Below are 21,520 nucleotides of genomic sequence, written 5' to 3' on the forward strand. Positions count from 1 at the left end.
AATTTAGAGATATATACCTGTGAAAGCATCACCAATTTATGCTGTGAATGTATCCATCCCTTCCAAAAGTTTCCTCCTACCCTTTTTATTTATAATAACTAGTATCATTTTTGTGATAAGAACACAACGTAAAATGTACCCTCTTAGCAAATATTTAAGTATATAATACAATATCACAAACTATAGGTACTATAGTGTACAGTAGATCTGGACTAATTCGCCTTGCATAACTGAAACTTGGTACCCTTTGACTAATGCCTCCTTGTTTTCGCCTACCTCCAACCACTAGCAACCACCATTGTACTCTCCGCTTCTATGAGTTTGACTAGTTCAGATTTCTCCTATAAGTGATATCAATGTAGTACTCGTCCTTCTGTATCAGGCTTATTTCACTTCACATAATGTCCTAGTTCATGTCCAATGTTTCTACATGCAAAATAGTTTGAAAAATGAAGGTCCTCTGCCCTTCACATGGTTCTAAAAGTCATTAAAGAGTCACTGAACATTATATCTGTACCTGACATAGGTAGAGAAGCCACATTGAATTCACTAACAAAGAAAACATCATTCAAGTTTTGTAGCTAGTCTTGAATGGGTTTGTGTAGTAATGTAGAAAAGACAAAAGGATCGGAGTACGGAAGGAAAGGAGAATTATCCAACATCCATGTAAGGTAAAACTTGCCTTTTAGGCAGACATCATTCTCAGAAGGAAAAGTTTGATGTATATTGGACAGAATAGGTTCTAGAGAGTCTCCAGTTGTTCCATCCGTCCAGTTCCCTGAAGAAGAATGTAATGTGGACACGAGTACTTGATAGAACCATTAGCTAATGTCTTGCTAAGAATAAATAGGGAGAAAACATCTGTCTGTGAGAAGGAGATAAAAAGGCTAGAGAAAATAGGCAAAAAGGACTTTATATAAAAAGTAATGAATTTTGCATTTTAAGTTTAGAGTGAATTTAGATACAAAGGATTCTCATAACTTTTTTGATGCACTTAAAAAATAAAAAGGTAATGGGTTCTACGGCCATGCCACCCTGACCGTGCTCGATCTTGTCTGTTCTTAGAAGCTTAGCAGGGTCGGGCCTGGTTGGTACTTGGATGGGAGACCACCTAGGAATACCAGGTGCTGTAGGTGTTAAAAATAAATAAATAAATAATAAAGATAATAGAATGCAATAGATTGGTAACATAATAGTGTGAGGATTTCTGAGATCAAAACAAAAACAAAACAGTGTACAGAATGTTTGAAATGATAGTAAGGTATTGCAGATGTTACTCAAATAGGAGGTTTGAAACTATTAGTTAAAATTGTGGCTAAAACTGTAATAGTCTTTGCTTATTTATCAGAACAATTCTGAAACTGAGTTTATTTTTGTGATGTAAGACAAGAGAAATGAAGAATATTTCAACATCCTTAAGTACCGTATTTATCATGTTCCGTTAAAAGCTATTATAATACTTTAAGTGTAATTGTAGATAATGTTGAGAAAATGATTTGAGATTAAATTCAGAATCAAATAAGCCTGCATAATTTTTTTAAGGCAGTAGTTCAGAACTTTGTTTCTTAGAACCCTAGGGTCCCTCAAGATATTGATGGTCTTTCCTACAGCATGGATTCTGTGGCAAACCGATTGGGAAATATTAGGTTAAATAAAGTTGAACAAGTTTTTCACTGAAGAAATTCTCTAAACCTATACTAACTAATATGAATTGCAAAACTCTAGGAGAAGATCGTGTATGGTTTCCCAAACTTATTTGACAACAGAACACACACGACCCCTCACCCTCCCCAGACTCACCCCTGATTTGGTAAAACATTTAAATTTTATTAACTCGCAATTTGAGAGCTATTGGATCTATCTATTGTGTAGTGAAGAACTAAACGAAGCTTCCACTTGGTTGTTAATTCCAAATAAAAGGCTACAAAATTGACCTGAACCAATATTTTAAAAATGACCTTGATCCAAAAATTTGAGCCAAAGTCAGGAGTCTGCCTATGATTTTGGACTAGACTATTAGGGTAGTATTTTGAGTATGAGTGCTGGGCTGAAATTTGGAGATTTGTAGTGAGATTTAAGCCTAGTTTCAAGCTCTTTCTGAGTTCTGAGCAAATTTGTAGAATCATTCTTCTAATTTGAAATGATGCCCAATACCTGTTATTTGGGCAATAGAAACTGACCAAAAACATTTCCCATGCAATCACCTAAATGCATTTTAGAATCTCAACATGATTGAAAAATTCTTATTACCTGAGAACAATAAACTTTGCTTTACTTTTCAAAAAAGTAGTTTGACCAAAAGTTGAAATTACTTCAATTATATCAATAAAGAATGAGTTTCATTTACTCCCCCCAAATTATTTAGAAATATGAAATTTAGCATAACCTGAAGGGAGAACTACAAATTTCATGAATTAACCTGAATATTTTTTGAAGAAGTTACTTACTTGAGATTTTAAACAGAATTGCCTTTCTAGCCACACACAACACACTTGACTTGCCTTACAGATTTTTCCATTTGGAAATGCCACTACGATGTCTGTTTTGGAAATACAAGCATCATGTCTTACTCTTCCCTCCATTCCCTAAAGTGAGAGGAAGCAGCACTTAGCCCAGTGCAAGAGGTAGAAGAAGAAAGAATGATTGGCTATCACTCAATATATTTCTCTCTTATGTGTTACACATCTAATTTAATTATAGGTAAGTAATAGATTACTAAATTATCATGAAAATTTAAGGTGGACAAGAATGAAAAGACTTGCTGAAATAAAAGAATAAAAGAGAAGTACACCTCACTTCTCTCTTATTCTCTATAATTAAAAAAAAAAAACGTCTTGGCCTCTAGAACCCATTTGACTTAGTGTTTTCTAGGTTATTTTGGGAGACTAGGGGATAAGTTTTATTGTAGAGGCCAATGATCTAACAGGCACAGGTACCCCTGGTGATACTGGAAAGGTGATTGGGAGGGCACGGTGAAGACAAATCTTGGGAAGGGCTCTTTTCCACACTCATTCTTGTCCTTATCTGTCAACTAATCCGTTTATATCATAGACTATATGCAGAAAAAAATTCATAGTTGATATTGGCTTAAGGAATATCTGTATTAAAAAGAGACAGAGAAGAAAAGTTCAAGAATTAAATGAACTATACTAGTAAAAAAAAGCACTGGGCTGATAAATTTGGGTAGGGATCTGCCTACTTATTAGCAGCACATGTAAGATTGACCTTGGACTTGGTGACCAGCACTGAGGGTTGGAGAAGACGTGTATAGGGAGAGAGCTGGGAAGAAATGAAGAGTTGGTGAATACACTCTCAATTTGTCCTAGTGCTAGTGGCCTGATCCTCAGATACTCTTTTGGTGTCTTATGGTGTCTCCAACTGTACTTCTGGCCACAGTCCTGGTTAGTCTGGTTCATATTGAGGCAGTATTCATGGGGAGTTCACCTGTAGGCAGTGGACAGTTTCCTCTCTGTTTGTTTGAATAATGAAGATGTCATTCAAAACTTTGAAAAGTTGGTGACTTCTTTTTCAGTCTTCTATTAATTCAATAGTCATTGATACTTTGCTATGCCAGACAGAGGCTACAGCATAAGTAGTAAATAGGAAAATAAGTAACTAGTAAGTCCACAGTCCATGTTTTTAGACAAATAACAGTTTACTTGGGAGTGTAGGGTAAACTACCAGTCAGAGGAGGAGAGTTTAGAGCTCATTAGGGAGTTACCTAACTCAGCTTGGGGAGGAGGGCATGGAGACTTTTCTGGGAGAAAAATGACTTGAAGGAAGGGCAGAATGAAAGAGAGAGAACAAATGTATTACCTGCAGAGGAAATACTTTTTGTAGATGATTGGTAGTAAGACATATTAAAACATTGAGAAGTGGAAGGTGATCTAATATCTTTCTAAGTATCAATGTTAAGCTCACAAAGGTAAACCTCTATTTTCCATTAAAAATATGAGAAAAAGATTTTATCTTTATTTTCAGACTTTGATTGCTCTATTTGCTAAAAATAGCTATTTCCTTTAAAGGGTACCTTTTTTGAGGACATTATTTAAATTGAAATAATAAATTAAACATAAATTAAATTGAAATAATATTGCTTTTATGGATAACTGCATTTTTTTTCTATTTTTAACTCCTTTTCAATCTTCGATCATAACTGTAATCTGTTTACATCAGCTGTTCAGAAATAATTATAAAAGCTGCATTATCCTTATGGAGGATTTCCCCCAAACTCCACAATAGTTTCTCAAAAATGAGACAACAGTATTTAGGCATATATTTAGCCTTTAAGGAAAAAATATGGAGGTTGTCTGTCTGCTACATTCTTTAAGATAAGACAACTTTTACTACCATTAGAATGAGGTCATCTGTTTCTACCATTTAACCAGAATACTCAGTTGTCAAGCAGCTGGCATAGTTTTACTCCCCCTAAATCATGAAGTAGGCAGTAAGGTCAGGTTTCTTCTCTCTTAGATAAATCTATTGAGCGGTCTCTGTTTCTGAGAAATTGTGCTCAATTTTCTTTCTGTACGATAATGCATCATAAAATAATGTTGGCCATTTAGTACAAAGGTGCTGAAAACTGCAAAAATTCTGACTCAATTTGGTCTTCAAATTTTCTAACTGGCTTGAAGTTGATCGGATATTGAATAATAATTCATCCCCAAAGACAAAAGTAAATCTATGTATCATGGTTGACAAGTTGTACTTCAAACTAAAATTTATGTTTTAAAGTACTATTTAATAGTTTATTAGGTATTCATGTTAATATTACTATTATAATTACTGCACTGTGTAGAAATACATTTTGTTATTATCATAAATCTTTTAATTTAGTCTGTGTAACATGGCATAATGTATAACTGGAAACATTTTTATTGAGTGACTAAATATAAGTAGATAACTAAATAGATGTCAATTCTTTAGAAATACACATGCCAATATTGAAATTGGTGCAGTTGGACACTTCATTCCACTCCAATTAATTCTCAAAATAAAGTCTTTGCTCTAAGTTTGCAATCACTCTATTAGTCTATGTCACAGAAAGAAAGAAAAGATTCTCAGGAAATTGACCAGCTTGTTTAGTTTGCTAGTGTACATTTTCTACTTTAAAAATTATACATAGGCCTCTTTTGCCTCTTATTTAGGTGTCGTTCATTTTAATTAAGAAAGACTGGTGTTCAGAATTAGCTGAAGATTGAAATGATCACGTCAAAAATCTCTGAAATAATTGATTCCTGGAAATATTTGGGTGGTCAGTTAACTTACAAAGAGTAGGTATTGAAAGGTATGCCTGATGAGTTCTCTCTGTGGTTAACATGGTTATATTTAAAGAGCATGTTTGGAATACTGCTTTAAACTTTCCAGTGTCCTTACTGCCAACAGAAATTACTAAGAGATTTTAAAGGAGAAGAAGTGAGGCATCTTTAAGAAACATTTTTTTTCCCCCACAATGAAAACACAGGCCATGATTATTATTTTAAGATAACAAGAACAATTACTACAAGAGATAAATGTACTGAGTGGGTACTGTGTGCCTCGCACAGTAAACACTTTATATATATATTACTTAATTTGATCTTCACAGAACCCTTAATGAGGTTGGCAGAGTTAAGCTCATTTTGCAGATGGGGCAAGTTTAACTCACAGAGTTAAATAACTTTCTCTAGGTTTCAAGGCTAGTAACTGTTGGAGTTGGATGTGAACTCAAGAGGGTCTTACTCCAAAGTATCATTTTAGTTATCACATGTGTATCAGTATACGGTCTTGGGTATTATTAAAACATCACATATTAGCTTGTACCATGCAGTGGGATAATTTACATCTGAAGGACTATAAACAGCTGAAATTGTCTTCTCTGTAATATTAACTAATGAGGACTTGGCATTATCTTCTTATTATTAAATAAAAACTTTACTCCAACTTTCCTTGTACATTTCTCCATCTATCTTTCCCTGAGTTGGTGCAGAAAACTTAAGTTTATTTTGCTTACAAATTGCTGAAGAGTTATAAATAAAATAAACTTGCAAAATACTGTAAAATTAATTCAGTTGTATTTTAAACAAATTTCTGATATTTATTAAAAATATTTATACTTCCATTCATTAGTAAGTGTCCTCAATTATTATAGAATATATATATATACATACAATTTCAGAGACTAAGTCAGTCAGTTTTATAAGTACAGCCAGATAGTTTTCCTCTCTAAAGACTGCAAAATCCAAATAGAACAAACACAAAAACAAATAAAAGAAACAGTAGAGAGTTTGTCCTAATAAGTATTTCTGAAGGATAGTTTACTGGCAAATCGGTTCTTTCTCCTGTTCAGAGTTACTATGTTCTCAATTTAACTCTAATACTCTTTGCAGAATTAAAATATAGAGGCAAAAGAAAGAATAAAAATGATAATTTAGTACAAAGACAGTATATCTGGAATTCTATTTGTTTAAGGAATTTGCGTTTGTGTGCGATTTTCAGTAAATCATGTTATATCTCTCTTTCTTAATGTTTTTAAGACAACTAGACATATGTATTCTTAGCAGCCTGTTTGAGTTCAGATTGTTTCAATATTTTAATATTTTAGAATGTTTATATTCAGAAAATTGCACTGTTTCTTTCCAACAACTAGAATACTATTTATTGCAATATTGATTGAGCCTATCTTGTGTACTATGTATTGTGTTGTGGATACATAGTTAAGTATGGTAAAAATCCAGTATTTGAAAAATTGCAGCCAACTTGGCAGACAAAAACCAAAGACTCAATTTTAATAGAATTGTGGTATGTTATGAGATATGTTCAGGAAGTTAGGGGGCCGTAGTGAAAGGCAGGTCTCAGAACCAGGGAGAGACTGAGCAAGAGACCCTTAAAGAACGTTATATTTGAACTACATCTTGAAGAGCTAGTGGAAGTGAGCCAGGCTAAGAAGGGGGTAGGGAATGGGAAAAGGAATACGAAGAAAGGGCATTTCTTTCTGGAACATAGTACAAGTAGAAAAACTGAGTCGTGTATCAGTAGGTATGAATGAGAATTAGTGTTTCAGGAGTATCAAGGTCAAGTTAGGGTTAGGGAGACATGAAACTGCAGTGAAGTTTCACTTCTTGAAAAGTTGTTTTTCACTTTAGGGAACATATACTTTATTCCATAGGTAATAATGAGCTATTGAAGAAGATCTTATGCAGAAGCGGTAACTAATAAAAAAATAGTTACTTATGTTATTTACAAAAATGACCAAATGATTAACATCTGGTGCTAATCAAACACTTATTTTATTCAAAACATCAACAAGCACTTTCCTTACCAAAGTGGGTTTTTTTTTTATTTTTATTTTTTTTACTAGAACTACCCACAAGTAGCAAAATTAGCTCATGTTAATTAATATCTATTACTTTGCTCTACCCACTCTCTGTTATAGGGGTTTATGAATGAACTAGATTGTCAATTAGAGAAGAGAAAAGGCAGAAACGGTGGGCTTAATTCATGATTTATCTGTCTTAGTTTAACATACCAATAGTGCTCTTTTAGTATAAACATTAGTACATATTATTTACCACTTGGGAGTAGATTAAATTGATTAGAAAGTGATAGGCAGCATGGGGACATGGAAATAATACTATATTAGGTATTATGGGGCCTGAGTTTTAATTTTTTTTCTTCCAGTAATTAATTAAATGACCTTGGGCAAGTATTAAGTATTCTCAGGTTCTTTTTAAAAATATATTAAATGAAAGAGATTAGAACAGATTGCTTGAATATATTTCAACTGTAAAATTAAGTAGGGGGAAGGGAGGGGAGCAGAAGGAAGAGAGAGAGAGAAAGAGAGAGAGAGAATTAGCTATCTACTGCTGCACAACAAATTTTCCAAAATTTAGCAATGTAAAACAACATTTATTATCTCAGTGTCAGAGGGTCAGGAATCTGGGAGCAGCTGAGCTGAGTGGTTTTAGCTCAGGGTCTCTCACAAGGTTGCAGTCAAGCTGTTAGCCAGGGCTGCAGTCTTCTTAAGACTCAACTGGGGCTGAAGGATTTGCTTTCAAGCTCTCACATGATAATTGAATTGCAAGTCTCAGTTCCTGGCAGGATGTTGGCCAGAGACTCTTCCTTTTTGCCATGTGGGACTCTCCATAGGCTTTCTCAGTGTCTTCATGACATGGTAACTGGCCTCCTTAAGACTGAGCATGAGAGAGACGGGGAGAGACAGAGAGGGAAAGAGGGAGCAAGAGTGCACCTCAAAGATGGAATTTGCAGTGACACACCTTTACTTCTGCCTTATTTTATTGGTCACACTGACCTACTCTAGTAAGATGTGGGAGGGAATGTCACAAAGGGGTGCACACTAAGTGGTGGGGATCCTTAGAGGCTAAGCTAAAGGCTGCCCACCAAATAGAGCTTAATCAAAGTGTACATAAAGATTAAGTTAAAGAGACAATAGAGAAGGAGCAGAGCCATAACTCTGTGAAAATAGCCTGAGGAATAGAGAGCTCTCACAGAAACTGTGAATTTGGTTTAAGGTCCCCATAGGAGACATGTAGCTCTCCTCTCTTACTATAAACATTAAGAGGAAAACTTCTAGTGAGTGCTAAAATCCACTTTGTAGCACTGGAAAAGTAATTAGATTATTTGCTTGAAAGCACACTAATGGATGTATGAAACAAAGCCAACTCCATTCTGGAGATACGGGGCTAGAAGGAACCTCTGAGATCATCTAGTCCAGAAATCTTGACATGGAGAGTTTGCATTTGGGCCTCAGGAATATTGGTAAGGAAAAATTGTACAAAAAAAAGAATATTGGAGACTGGATTCACAGCTGTCATCGGATTTTCAAAAGTATCTATATTTCTAAAAAAAAAACAGTATAAGAAGCACTGATTTAGTCATCATGCTCATCGTATTGATGAGGGACCTGAGACACAAAACAGATAACTTTTCAAAATCATGTCATAAATTAGTGGCAGTGATCTTTGGACTAAAATTGAAGTCTTTTTTGTTTTCAGTTCAGTATTATTTTAGTTACACCCACTGTGTGTGCAGCATGCATTGTTACTGTGGTTTGTTAAAGCTAAAGCTTAGCCGATTTCCCTCTATTTTTACGTTCTTATTACTAGGATCATTTTCCCTTTCGTCTACCCACCAAAAGTTAAAAAGTGAGTATGTTTTTTATACATAAGAGAATCATCAAAAGGGTGAGAATATTGCTCTAAAGTGCTAATAATATGAAAACCCAGTGTTTAGATAGTGAAAAAAAAAAGATCAGCAAATAGATTATAGTGGGTTATCTATAATATAAATCCAAATACTGATCCCATATTCCTTCACTTGACAAATATTTTTAAGCACTTAAGACATGCCAGGAACTGTGCCAGTTGTTGGGGATATAATACGGTAGGGCTCAAGATAGAAACTATTTCTGTCTCACAGTTTCTAGTAGTCCTTCCTTATCTGCCATTTCCAATCTCTTTTTCCTAACAAAGCTGTTGAGTGGTGTAAGCAGCACATAATTGGTGGATGGCAAAAGCTAAGTAGAGATACAGATGTCATGTAGAAGACAAAACAGGGTATCATTTTAGAAAGAAAAAAAAAATGGTGGGGTATTTGAATTGTTTGATATAAATAGCAATAACTTATAACTGAGTTCTTTCTCCCTATATTGAATGCTTAAATAACTATGTTAGGGGTTATGTAATTATAACGGTCATTGAAAAAGGTAATTTGTGAGTAACTACTTTATGTAAAGCATTAATCTAATAGCTGAGGTGAGGGGTGAAAAAAGGGGATGTGGTGAGAAGGGAGTTGAAGAAGAGTTGATATAATAAATATAGCACTTTAAACTTCTGGTCCTACAGTCTCGGAGAATACAATAATGTAATGTAGCTTTCCCCCATCTACATTATAATTTTACATAAATTAATAAAATTTTCACTTACCGAAATAAAGATATTATTTTCGTTTTTGATTTCTTATACTTTAAAGCTATGGCTTATTTCTAAATAACACTCTTTTGTTAATTTATCTTATTTACTATTTTAAAAATTGAGATGTAGTCAGTAGTATATTACAGCTGGGAGTAGGCTGACCAGAATTTCATTGGAGAAGAATTCAGATAAAAATGGGAACACTTTTAAAGTTAAGAGCCACTAATCATGGAAAATTTTAACTAAATGTCGCATAGAGTTAAAAGGCAATTTAATCTAGTTCATTATGATTTAAATTAAGAATGCATTTCAATTCTATATTTATGGAGCAACTTTAATGTACAAGGTGACATTGTGTAATAAAGGCTATGAAGATAAATAATATACTTTTGCCTTTAATGTGCTTCTTTGGGAAATTGGTAAGCTCTGAAAATTACTAAATTTCATATGAACAAAGGAGAGATCAGGAGAATGCAAGTAAGTACTTCTGGGTTTACCTAAAGAGGTGAAGGGAACAGAGTAGAATAATTAGGAAAGGAAAATATCCTAGGAAATGTGCATTTGAACAAAAGAGGGACCAGTTGGAGGATTTTGATAATGTGTGAAGAGCTTTTTAAGCAGAGAAAAACACGGATACAATAGGGCAACTGTGAAGAATAGTCACTCCTGTCCTGGCTAGAGGGAAAATATATGCAAAGAGAGTAGCAACATGGAGCAGACGACATGCTTCAAAACATATTTTAACTTCATATTATGAAAAGAGAAAATAGAAGAGCAAAAAGGGGGTGAAAAGTGGGGGACAATGGAAGGAAGTGAGGAAGTAAATAAAGACAAAAATCAGGGGAAGAAGCAAGGAAAATGAACACATGAAGAGGAGGAAAAGGAATACACAGATACATTAAGAAAGTAGGAGAGATAAAATGTAGAGAGATGCTCTGGATGCTCTGAAGTCCACAGAGATTTTGAACAGGTGTAACCAGAGTACACATCAGAGTTAGGGCGTATGGGAAATTCATCTTCTTGAACAAACGGAATGAGATCTGGCTAATATCACCCTAATCACTGAATAAAGTCATGCTAAAGGTCACATATGCAAGCCTGTGGTTTCCTACTCTGATGTAAGCCTTTCATCCTTGTAATAATTTATGGAGACAATCCACCAGGGCCATGGTAAATAATTATAAATAATCTTGCACTGCATTGTTATTTCTTTTGACAAGTTTAAGAACTCGAGAATATTAACTAAGAAACTCCTTTTGTACACGGCTGTCAAAATACAACCTGATTACTTTGAGCTTTGCTTAGAGAATAAGTACATTTTGAACTTCTGTAAGGTTAAGAAGTAAGCCAAGGTCATAGAGCTAGTTAGTGATAGAGAAAGGATTGAAACCTAGGTTTCTAGATATCCAGAGGTGAGTTAAAAAACAAAAAAGCAAACTACTGAATGGTAGAAGATATTTGCAAATAAAATATCCAATAAAGGATTAATATTGAAAATATATAAAGAACTCATAGAACTTAACACCAAAAACAAAACAAAACAAAACAATTTCTTTAGAACATGAATAGATATTTTCTCCAAAGAGGACATACAGATGGCCAACAGACACATGAAAAAATACTCAACGTCATTAATCATCAGGGAAACGCAAATTAAAATCACAAGGAGATACCACCTCACACCTGTCAGAATAGCTATCATCAATAAATCAACAAACAAGTGTTGGAGAGAATGTGGAGAAAAGTGAAGCTCATGCACTATTGGTGGGCTTGTAAATTGGTGCAGCCACTAAAATAAACAGTTTGGAGATTCCTCAAAAAAAATTCAAATAGAACTACCTTATGACACAGCAATTCCACTTCTGGGTATTTATCCAAAGAAAACCAAAACAATAATTTGAAAAGATATATGCACCTCTATATTCAGTGCAACATTATTTACAATAGCTAAGATATGAAAGCAACCCAAGTCCATCGACAGATGATTGGATAAAGAAGATGTGGCACATATATATAATGTGATATTACTCAGCCATAAAAAAATGAAATATTGCTATTTGTGATAATATGGATGGACCTATAGGGTATTGTGCTAAGAGAAATAAATCAGAGAAAGAAAAAATACCGTATAATTTTACTTATATATGGAATCAAACAAAACAAAACAGAAACAGACTCACAGATACAGGGAACAAGGAACAAATTGCTGCTCACCAGATGAGAGGGGGTTGGAGGGATGGTGGAAAAAAGTGAAAGAGATTAAGAAGTATAAATTGCCAGTTATAAAAATAGTCACAGGGATGTAAAGTTAAGCATAAGGACTACAGCCAATAATATTATAATAACAATGTATGGTGCCAGACAAGTACTAGATTTATTGCAGTGATAACTTCGTAAGGTATACAAATGTCTAATCACTATGTTGTACACTTGAAAGCAATAAAATATAGTTTGTCAACTGTAATTGAAAAATAAATTTTTTAAAAAGGTCAAAGCAAAATTATGGCAACTAGCAAAGAAACCATACTAAAACAAGAGTTTCTCAATTTTTATGTGAACAAATTTTGTTTTGGAACAAATTTTATTTTGGAGTTTCACATTCAAAAGTTTTTTGAAAGACAATTTTATTCATTGTAGTAATTAATTAGTATTTATAAGTAATAGAGAAATTTCTTTGGAATATTCTAAGATTAAAATCTAAAGAATAAAGCACTTCTCAAGAAATCATATCCTTCTACATTTTTGAATTTGAGCTTGATGTTTGACATTTGTCTGCAGGAAGAGTTCTTCATGTTTTTAAAAAAATTTTAATGTAGTAAAACACATAATCAGATTCAACTACAGACATAAAAATATATACAGTTATAGACTCCTTGTAGTTTTAAAATAAGAAAAAAAGAAAACGTGCTAAGTATGCAAATGCAAGAAATTAATGTCTATTTTTAAATAAACACCCCCCCGTACCAAATCATAGTATAATCCATAAGTAAAATACTGTCTAGTAGAAAATATTTCCCAAGTTTAGAGCACAAATTGAAACAAGTAACATCTATTTTCCTGGAGTGTATTCAAACAAAATATATGATATTATATTATAGGTCATTTCTCTTCAGACATCCAAGATTCTACATTTTATTATGTTCATGTTATCATCAAAAATGGTTTTCTTATAAATTTAAAGGTATTATTATATGAAAATTGTTATTAAATTAAAACAAAGGCAATAGCAAGAGGCCCAATCTGTCTCAGACAATTTCTCAGCCTTCTGAAGAGATCGAGGGCCCTTGCTGTCATCTTCAAGATTAGATCAGCATTTCAGAATCCCCTGTTCAGCTTTAATGACCCAGCACAGGTTAGTACTGCATTTACTGAAAATGAAATTACAGTAAATTCTGCACTTACTGAAATCTTTCTTGACTGCTATCTATGGTTTGTACTTGGAACACTATTTGTCGCATAACCACATAGCAATCTAATTTCTACTTCTGACTTAAAGCTAAGAAATTTTAGCCAGTTCTTTCAAATACACCAGCCTTTGGACCTTAGTGACTTATTTACACTGAAATATTATAATCAGATTTATATGTTTCTTTGAATTTAATTTTTTAAAAATAGGATTTAGTACATGGGTAACATTTTTATCATGTTGTGTGTTATGTATATAAAAGTTAATGAAAAATACATATATTTTTACCTGTAATAAAGTAAACCTTGGAAGCAAATACATTGATGTACTGTTTGTTATGTTTAAAATAAATGGTCATCAGTGATATGTTTTCTTGGAGTAGATTTTTGGTAATGGTGATGTTAGAGCTAATTGATAGATTTCCAAGCAATCACATTCATTTTTGAGGAAGCTATTTTTGGTAAAATTGCAGTCTGTCCATGGAAAATTATTAATGCATAAGAAAATTTTTATGTGGAATAACTTAATCCTTATTTTAAGGATTCCAAAGTAATTTATCTAACATCATTAACATGATGGAGGAAACATAAAGTCAAAGATTCACAGAGCTGGAATAAATTGATTAAATAAGCAGCTATCTTGCCTTTCATGCAGATTAATATCTAAGGCAGAAGAAGAATGCTCAAGCTCTTGTTCTTTCGGGACCTAGTTTTAGCTTCTGCAACCAGAGAAGAGTTCCCTACTCCCAGGCTGCTCCAGCTACCCTATTGATTTAAATATTTTAAAATATTTTAATACCAAAGGGCAGATAAAGAACTGTAACCAATAACTAACAAACTATCTGAAGTTCAAAGGGCAGAAATATGAAGCAACGGATTATGCTCTTGTTTATAGCTATGGTGTTGGAGGGACAGATGAATGGAAGTTATCTCAGGAACTCTCTCATAAATTACTAAACCTTTTTCTTCACCTTTTCTCTGGCATCTCACTATTGCTGTTTTCCAACTCTTCTATTTCTCCTCACGTCTCTTTCCTCTTCTTTCTTCCTATTTCCTTCTCCTACCTCCTTTATTCTCCCTCCTCTTTCTCTCACCTTTGTTCCAGTACAACTCTATTAGCAACTTTTCTACATTTCTTTACTTTAACTAGACTCAATATAGAACTAAAACACACACTAAATATTTATTAAAGTAATTGAGGAAAGACCCTGAATTTGAATATGAAAAAGCAATTTAAAAAGAATAATTTATATTTATTTCATTAAAAACATACTCATAATTATAACTTTATTAAAATGCACAGGAAAATGATTGAAAATAAATAGATTATAACAGTGATATATCCAGGTGATTCTCTATTTTTTTTTTTAGCTCTCTAAATATTCTTTGATGAGCATTTTTTTTGGTAAACATAAATATTTATGTATATATTTATACATATATTTATATATAAATATTTATATATTTATATGAACACATTTAATTATAATAAACTGTGTTGCTTTTTACACATGTGCAAATAAGTCATTTTACATTTTCAGTCACCCTCTCTGATAGGACAAGAAAGGCTCTTCCAACCACTGGTAGTCTAAGAAATCTAAGACATATAACTGTCAGAATGTTTTGAAGCCTTCCAAGAATGGAACCACTTGCAGTCCATTCCAGAATTATATCATCCTAACAGTTGGAACTCGTTTTCATGTTTAGAGAAATCACCTCTGCTTTAACTTAAGCCCTTTTTCATCATGTTTCTCGTTATCTGCATATGAATAATGGATTTACATGACTAATAAAATACTTTTACATACTTACAGAAGTAATACATCTCTTTTCTGTCTACATTCATCTCTTGATGATTTAATCTAGTCTCATGGCTAATGACCACCAAATTCATGTCTTTAGCTTAGATCTCTCCCCTAAACTCCAGACTCATAAATTCATCTTTACCTGGATGGCTATTAGACATCTCAAGCTTAACATGTCCCAAATAGAACTTGAGATTTCTACCCCAATGCTGCTTGAAAATGGTAATGACAATGCCAGTCTTCCTGGTAACTGGGCCCTGAACTCTGGAATCATCCTTGACTTATCTCTTTTACATTCTACACTCAATCTGTTAATAAATTCTATTGCCTATTATCTCATCTCTAAAATACATCCCCACCTGACCACTGCTTGCCACCTCCACTGCTGCCACCTGAGTCCAAGTACCAACATCTGTTGCCTAGATTACTGCAGTACCTGTCTTTCCTGATTTCCCTGCTTCTGCCTTTGCACTCTGAAGTCTACCTACTCTTAATACAGAATCAGAGGGAGTCTTTCAAAATATAAATCAGACCATGTCACTTTCTGCTCATACCTCTCCAATGTCTTCCCAACTTACTCAGAGTAAAATCTAAGATCTTTACAATGACCCACAAAGCCCCAGATCTGTACCTCTCACTGTCAACTCTCAATATTATTATCTCCCTTGCTCATGCAGCTCCATTCACTGTGGCCTTCTTGCTGCTCTCAGAACAAAGTGAGGAAAGCTCTTAAATTATTTTATATTATGTTTCAATGCCTAAAATATTTGCTTCCCATGATATTTGGGTTGCTCACTCCCTCACTTATTTCTAGTCTTTACTAAAACATCACCTGAGACTATCCCTTTCTCCTATCCCCAACATGTATACTGTTTATCCTCTTTCTTCCTTTATATTTCCTCTTAGCATATATCACTCTTTAACATACTATATTTATACAATTTTATTTGTCTTGTATGTAAACTGTTTCCCTGACTAGAAGAAGGTGTTTTGTTCCCTGTTCTATATCCAGTACCTAGAATAGTGCCCAGAACATAGTAGATGCTCAATAAATATTTGTTGAGGGACTGAATGAATGGATTTCATAAATAATGAAGGAATTTCATAAATATTTATTGACTCCTTATTGTCAGGCACTGGGCCAAATGCTAGGGATACTAAGAGAACAAAGAAAATGTACTCCTCTTTGACCGCTTAAGAAAGGAAAACAACTAAATAAATATAAATGCAGAAATAAGTCGGGGGAAATCTAATTGCAAGAAAAAGGGAATTATGAATAGATGAACTTAAAAATTTCTCAATATTAAGTTCAATTTTAAATGTCGTGCTTAGGTACATGCATGTGCCTGAATTCAGGGATGTCGGATGACTTAGAAGATTAGTTAGTCTTTAAGATCTTAGCACATTCAAATTACTCTGATCTGTAAGTAACATCAGAATTATTCTGGCTTATAAGAGTTCTTGAATAACTTTCTTTTAATTATTCTGAAAATATTAAAATATTTAAAAAAGATCTTTTTCTATTTTTCCTTTTGGAAAAATCTCTGGAATAAAAAGATAGTAATAAAATAAGTTTTTAAATATTAAAATGCGGCTTGGCAGACTTAAAATATAGAACTTTGTAAAACACTCTACTTTGTTTTCTCATCTAGATTGTCAACGTTAACAACAAAGAAATGGCAACACTTTTTCTATAACTGTGTATTCTTCCCGGAATGACTTGTAGATATTTAATACACATTAATTAAATAGCTGGATAACCAAATGAATCAAAAACACATTTACTTCTAATAACAGTAACAGTGATAGGAGATAATATTTGTAGAGCTTTTATTAAGTGCAAAGAATTCTGCTAAGTCCTTCACTGGTACAGTTTTTCATTTAATCTTCAAAATAGCTATCATGAGGTAGGTATTATCTTCATATTACAGACGAGGAAACAGAGACACAAAGTAGTTAAGAGATGTATCTAAAGTCAAAGAGGTAGTAGTTGGCAAGGCCAGGATCCAAATTCAAGTTATCTGACCCCAAAGATTACACTAAACCAGTGCTGCTATGGTGCTGCTGATCAGCAGTGGAGTGATAGAGGAAGTGATTATGCCTCACTTAGAAGTTATGATATTTGACTAATACTATAGTGCTAAGAGAAAACTATTGCTTCTATTTCTAGAGAAAGAATAAGAATTCAAACAATTGAAGGGTCTGAGTCAGAAGTAGAGGGAAGTATGAGAGTTTAGTTCAGACGAAGGGATGGAATGCTCTGTGTCCTGCTCAAGGTCATTGGTTGCAAATCCAGGACCAGCATCCATCGATTGTTCTCACATTCCAAGGCATTATTTGCTGCATTATAACCATGGAGAGAATAACACATTCTGAAAAAGTAATATGGGAAAAAGCCTTCTGGGAATAATTAAAAAAGAAATACTCGGAAGAGTAGCTTAGAAAATATAAAACATAGCTACAACTTTACAAAATATTGTTAACTTTTCACAAGTTTTTATGTTCTATGACTTAACCCATTTACAACATGACCAATGTATAATTTCCCTGTAATTTTACCATAACGAGATTATAGCCTTAGCTATGGTTAAATAATAAAACATACGGCCTATGCATTGTGCAGATATTTTGTTCCTGCGGTAATACATGGTATATCGTCATAGCAATACTTCACAGAGTATGTATGAATTATTTTTCGGTTTATGAGTGTGTGTATGTATTTACAGGGAGGAACGGTTGGTACAGATTTAAAAGTTATTTCAGGAGACAAGGGGCAGGGTGGTGTAAGGATTAGGGTAGACCTGGATCTTTTCTTCTCCTTCTTCTATGAGTAGTTATTTGTTTTGTGGAGTACCAGAATGAGCAATTTTGAAGCTAGAAGGTACTTCCATTTCTGGTTTGTGAGAGCAGAGATGACTGTCCACTTTTTGGACATGGCAATAACTAGCCACAAACTAATAACAGACCCTCACCTGGTTCTGGACTTTTTTTTAGGAAAGGTCCATTCCTATTCTCTTGCAGAAGCCAGGAGCACCGTGTCGCATCTCCAGTACATGATTAGTGAATAATAATAATGCCTGATATTTATGGAACTCTCCTTTATGTAAGGCGCATATGACATCAAATCTTCAAAATAATCAAATAAAGCAGGCATTATTATTTTTCTTTTATAAATGAAGAAATATAGCCTAAGAAGGGTTAAGTAGCTTTGAATAGGCCTGATGTCTGAATAAATGGCTTGAGTGAGGCTTCCAATATGAATAGAGTTAATGAGTTTAGGATGTAAGTTTTTAGGACTTTTATTTTTGTGCTTTAAAAGGCTTTATATATATTTTCTGGTGAGGTGATTTGGCAAGCGACTTCAAAGTGAGGAATTTCTATAATTAATATTTTATATTAAAAGAAAACAGTGACCCTAATCTTATTTAAAAATTACTTGCTAATGTAATGAGCAAAAATGACACCTGAACTAGGAATCAGTAAGCCGGCATTCTGGTTTCTGATCTGCCTGTGGTTTGTATTATAAACTTTGCAAGTCATCTAATTTTTCTCAGTCTTTATTCTTTATAGGAAGATTAAACTAGATGATCACTGGGATTTCTTTCAACTCTAAAAATTTTAGAGTTCCTATGACAATTTAAAATGTCGTTGTTATTGTTGTTTGGCTATTTATAACTGGGTTGGCTAATAGATATGGACTGGACTAAAGACTTGAATGATACTTTCGGTCTGCAGAGAACTGTTTACTCTTTATAGTACTATCTCAGACTGCATTACCAGTCCAAGCTTTTCTTGCTGCTGAAAGTAATTTCCTTCTATACAGGTTCATATAGTGCTTCTAATACTTATTACTACTTATTTCTGTATAGAATATAACTATCATGAAATCAATCTACCCATAATCTAAAATAAGATCATAAATAAGTAAATGTTTTTTACTCCTATACCTATAAATTTTCTTCTATAGGACAGTGATTTTAATATATGTATATTTCTGTTTAAGCTTATCTCTTCTAGGCTGAACAATGTAAATTCTTTCAACCATTACCCTTAAATACGATTTCTTAACCTTTCATCATGCATAAGACCACTATGGATACCACCTAAAATGGAGTACCCAGAACACAATGCTCCAAATGGCGCAGGATGAGGCCAAGATCAGCGGGATGACCATTTCCTCAGCAACGCTATACTTCCGTGAAGGCAGTCAAGCTTGCCATTCATACATTTTGAAGCAGATGTGCTATACTGCTGTCTCATCTCAAGCTTGTCTATTCAAAGTTCCAGGTCTATTTCCAATTGGTTGTTGCTAAGTCAGATCTCCGCTTATGTACTTGTGCAATTGAACCTGTACTCATAGAACCTTGACATTACCTTTCTTAAATTTTATCCTGTTGGCTTCATTTCCAATCCTAGTCAACTATGAAAAAAGAAGTTTCATGTGAAATAGCTCAGATAGTTCTAGGGATTACTTAACTTTAGAGATATTGTCATCTTGTGAATTTCTAATATCATAATACCTGAATTGAGAAACAGGCTTTCCCAATTCCATATGGAAGGAATATTCCACAGACTTATGAAAAAAGGACAGTGTCATGCTCAATCACAAACTAGACTATGACATTGCACATTCATAAAATGCAGTTGCACGGACTCATGGGGAGTGGATCAGCAATGCATGTGTCAAAGTTATATAAGTCCGTAGGACAGAGAAACAGGGGAAAAACAAAGTTTTAGAATAAATGTGACTTCTTAGAGGGCAATTCACTATAAGGAAATTCACCATAATATAATTAAAACGTCAGAGGTTAATTTAGTGTATATGTTAAGACTCAGAGCTGACGGGAGACATTAACTGAATAATTGATGAAGTGTGCTCTCCTTGTCATCTTTCAGCACTTTTCTGTCATTATAGTCTATCTCTTTCCTCCAAATCCTGAAACTTTTATCACACTCCTACTGTGCTCCTTGTTTTGGGCCCTCTCTAACTCTGTTGTTACAGATTTGTTTCTTTCCCTTACTTTGGTATTTCGAGACTTTCTTGAATGCCATTTTTTTTAGGGTCCTCCTCTCAGCCAACCATGCTAATAGAAATAAATATTGTAAACTGATGTTATAATGGTTAAAAGCTCAATGTGCAAACTTTTCCAAGCATATTTGCCCTCCAGTTGTGTGCCCCTGAGGATATAATGTTTAATGTAGAACAATTAGTTTCCAATGGTATAATTTTAGGGATGCAGCAGGCAAGAGTGTGAATAATTTATTTTGGAGAAGAGAACTAACTTTCTTCTTGATTCCCATACCATAAATTGTCAACGAATTTCAATCACTTTCTTCATCTTTAAATCCGATTCACTAAAAAATTATTTAAATTGAACTTGTTATGATAATACATTTAAAAATAAATCTAATCTGATTTTTCTGCAAAATTTGTTGTACGTAATTTGATAGTTAGGTTCTCTAGACCTGCCCAGTTACTCTTTTTCACATGTGGGCTGAGCCAGTTTGGCAAGTACAACTAATCTAGAGATGTAGTTAGCATATCTACGGCTATTCAACTCCTTTGAACAGACCAAGAAAATTTATTGCCTCAGTCAGGGCCATCTATATGTTGGGAGAAAATACTGGACTTTTACTAAACTGTCTATTTAGAGACAGTTCGATCCTACCAAAATTATAAGAGTCAGATATAAATCCTATGACCTAGAAAAAGCAAGTCAGAAAACAATTTTTTTTTGTACAATTTACATGAATTTGAAACTAATTGTTCTACATTAAACATCATATCCTCAGGGGCACACAACTGAAGGGCAAATATGCTTGGAAAAGTTTGCACATTGAGCTATTAACCATTATAACATCAGTTTATAGTAGTTACTAAAAATGTAACTACTTTTACATGAAATGAATAACATTGTCAAATTTAGACTTTGCTTATTTATACAAAAAAATTTGATAACTATCATAATTCTAACATTGAAAATGATTTCTTAATGCAGTTATGTATCATAAAACCTAACATTTTGTGAAAGAAGAAATTTTAAAAAATAAAAAAGTTTTACTAGGAACAAAATTAGTATTTCAGTGATAACTTTTTTTTAAGTGCTAAAACAAGTAAATAGTACATTTTTAATGTAGCATTCAAATTAGAGAGAAATCTATGTATTGCTGGAAATAGTTAAGCCATTACATAACTGTAACAAAAGCTATAACCATAACTCTATGTCAGATTATAATATTAACAATGAGATTAAATTCCGAAATCTCCATTTCATTGAAAGTTTAGTCTTTATATTGTAATTTTTTTCTGAATCCTATTATGATTGTTCCACAATTCACCTTCATCTGTACTGACTGTCCAATAGATTCATTTACATTAATATTTTGAGTAAACGAAAT

At 33.5% G+C, this 21,520-nt stretch overlaps 2 protein-coding genes and 1 pseudogene across 2 annotated transcripts in view; 2 read left to right on the forward strand and 1 right to left on the reverse strand.

Annotated features, from left to right (window-relative positions):
- Positions 1-21,520, reverse strand: part of FAM227B (family with sequence similarity 227 member B) — a 145,197-nt gene that overhangs the window by 54,591 nt on the left and 69,086 nt on the right. The window lies entirely within an intron of this gene.
- FGF7 (fibroblast growth factor 7) overlaps positions 1-21,520 on the forward strand; it is a 61,834-nt gene that overhangs the window by 7,819 nt on the left and 32,495 nt on the right. The window lies entirely within an intron of this gene.
- LOC118600754 lies at positions 1,018-1,136 on the forward strand (annotated as a pseudogene).

Source organism: Rousettus aegyptiacus, unplaced genomic scaffold, assembly GCF_014176215.1.
Source record: "Rousettus aegyptiacus isolate mRouAeg1 unplaced genomic scaffold, mRouAeg1.p scaffold_m13_p_3, whole genome shotgun sequence".
Classification (NCBI taxonomy): domain Eukaryota; kingdom Metazoa; phylum Chordata; class Mammalia; order Chiroptera; family Pteropodidae; genus Rousettus; species Rousettus aegyptiacus.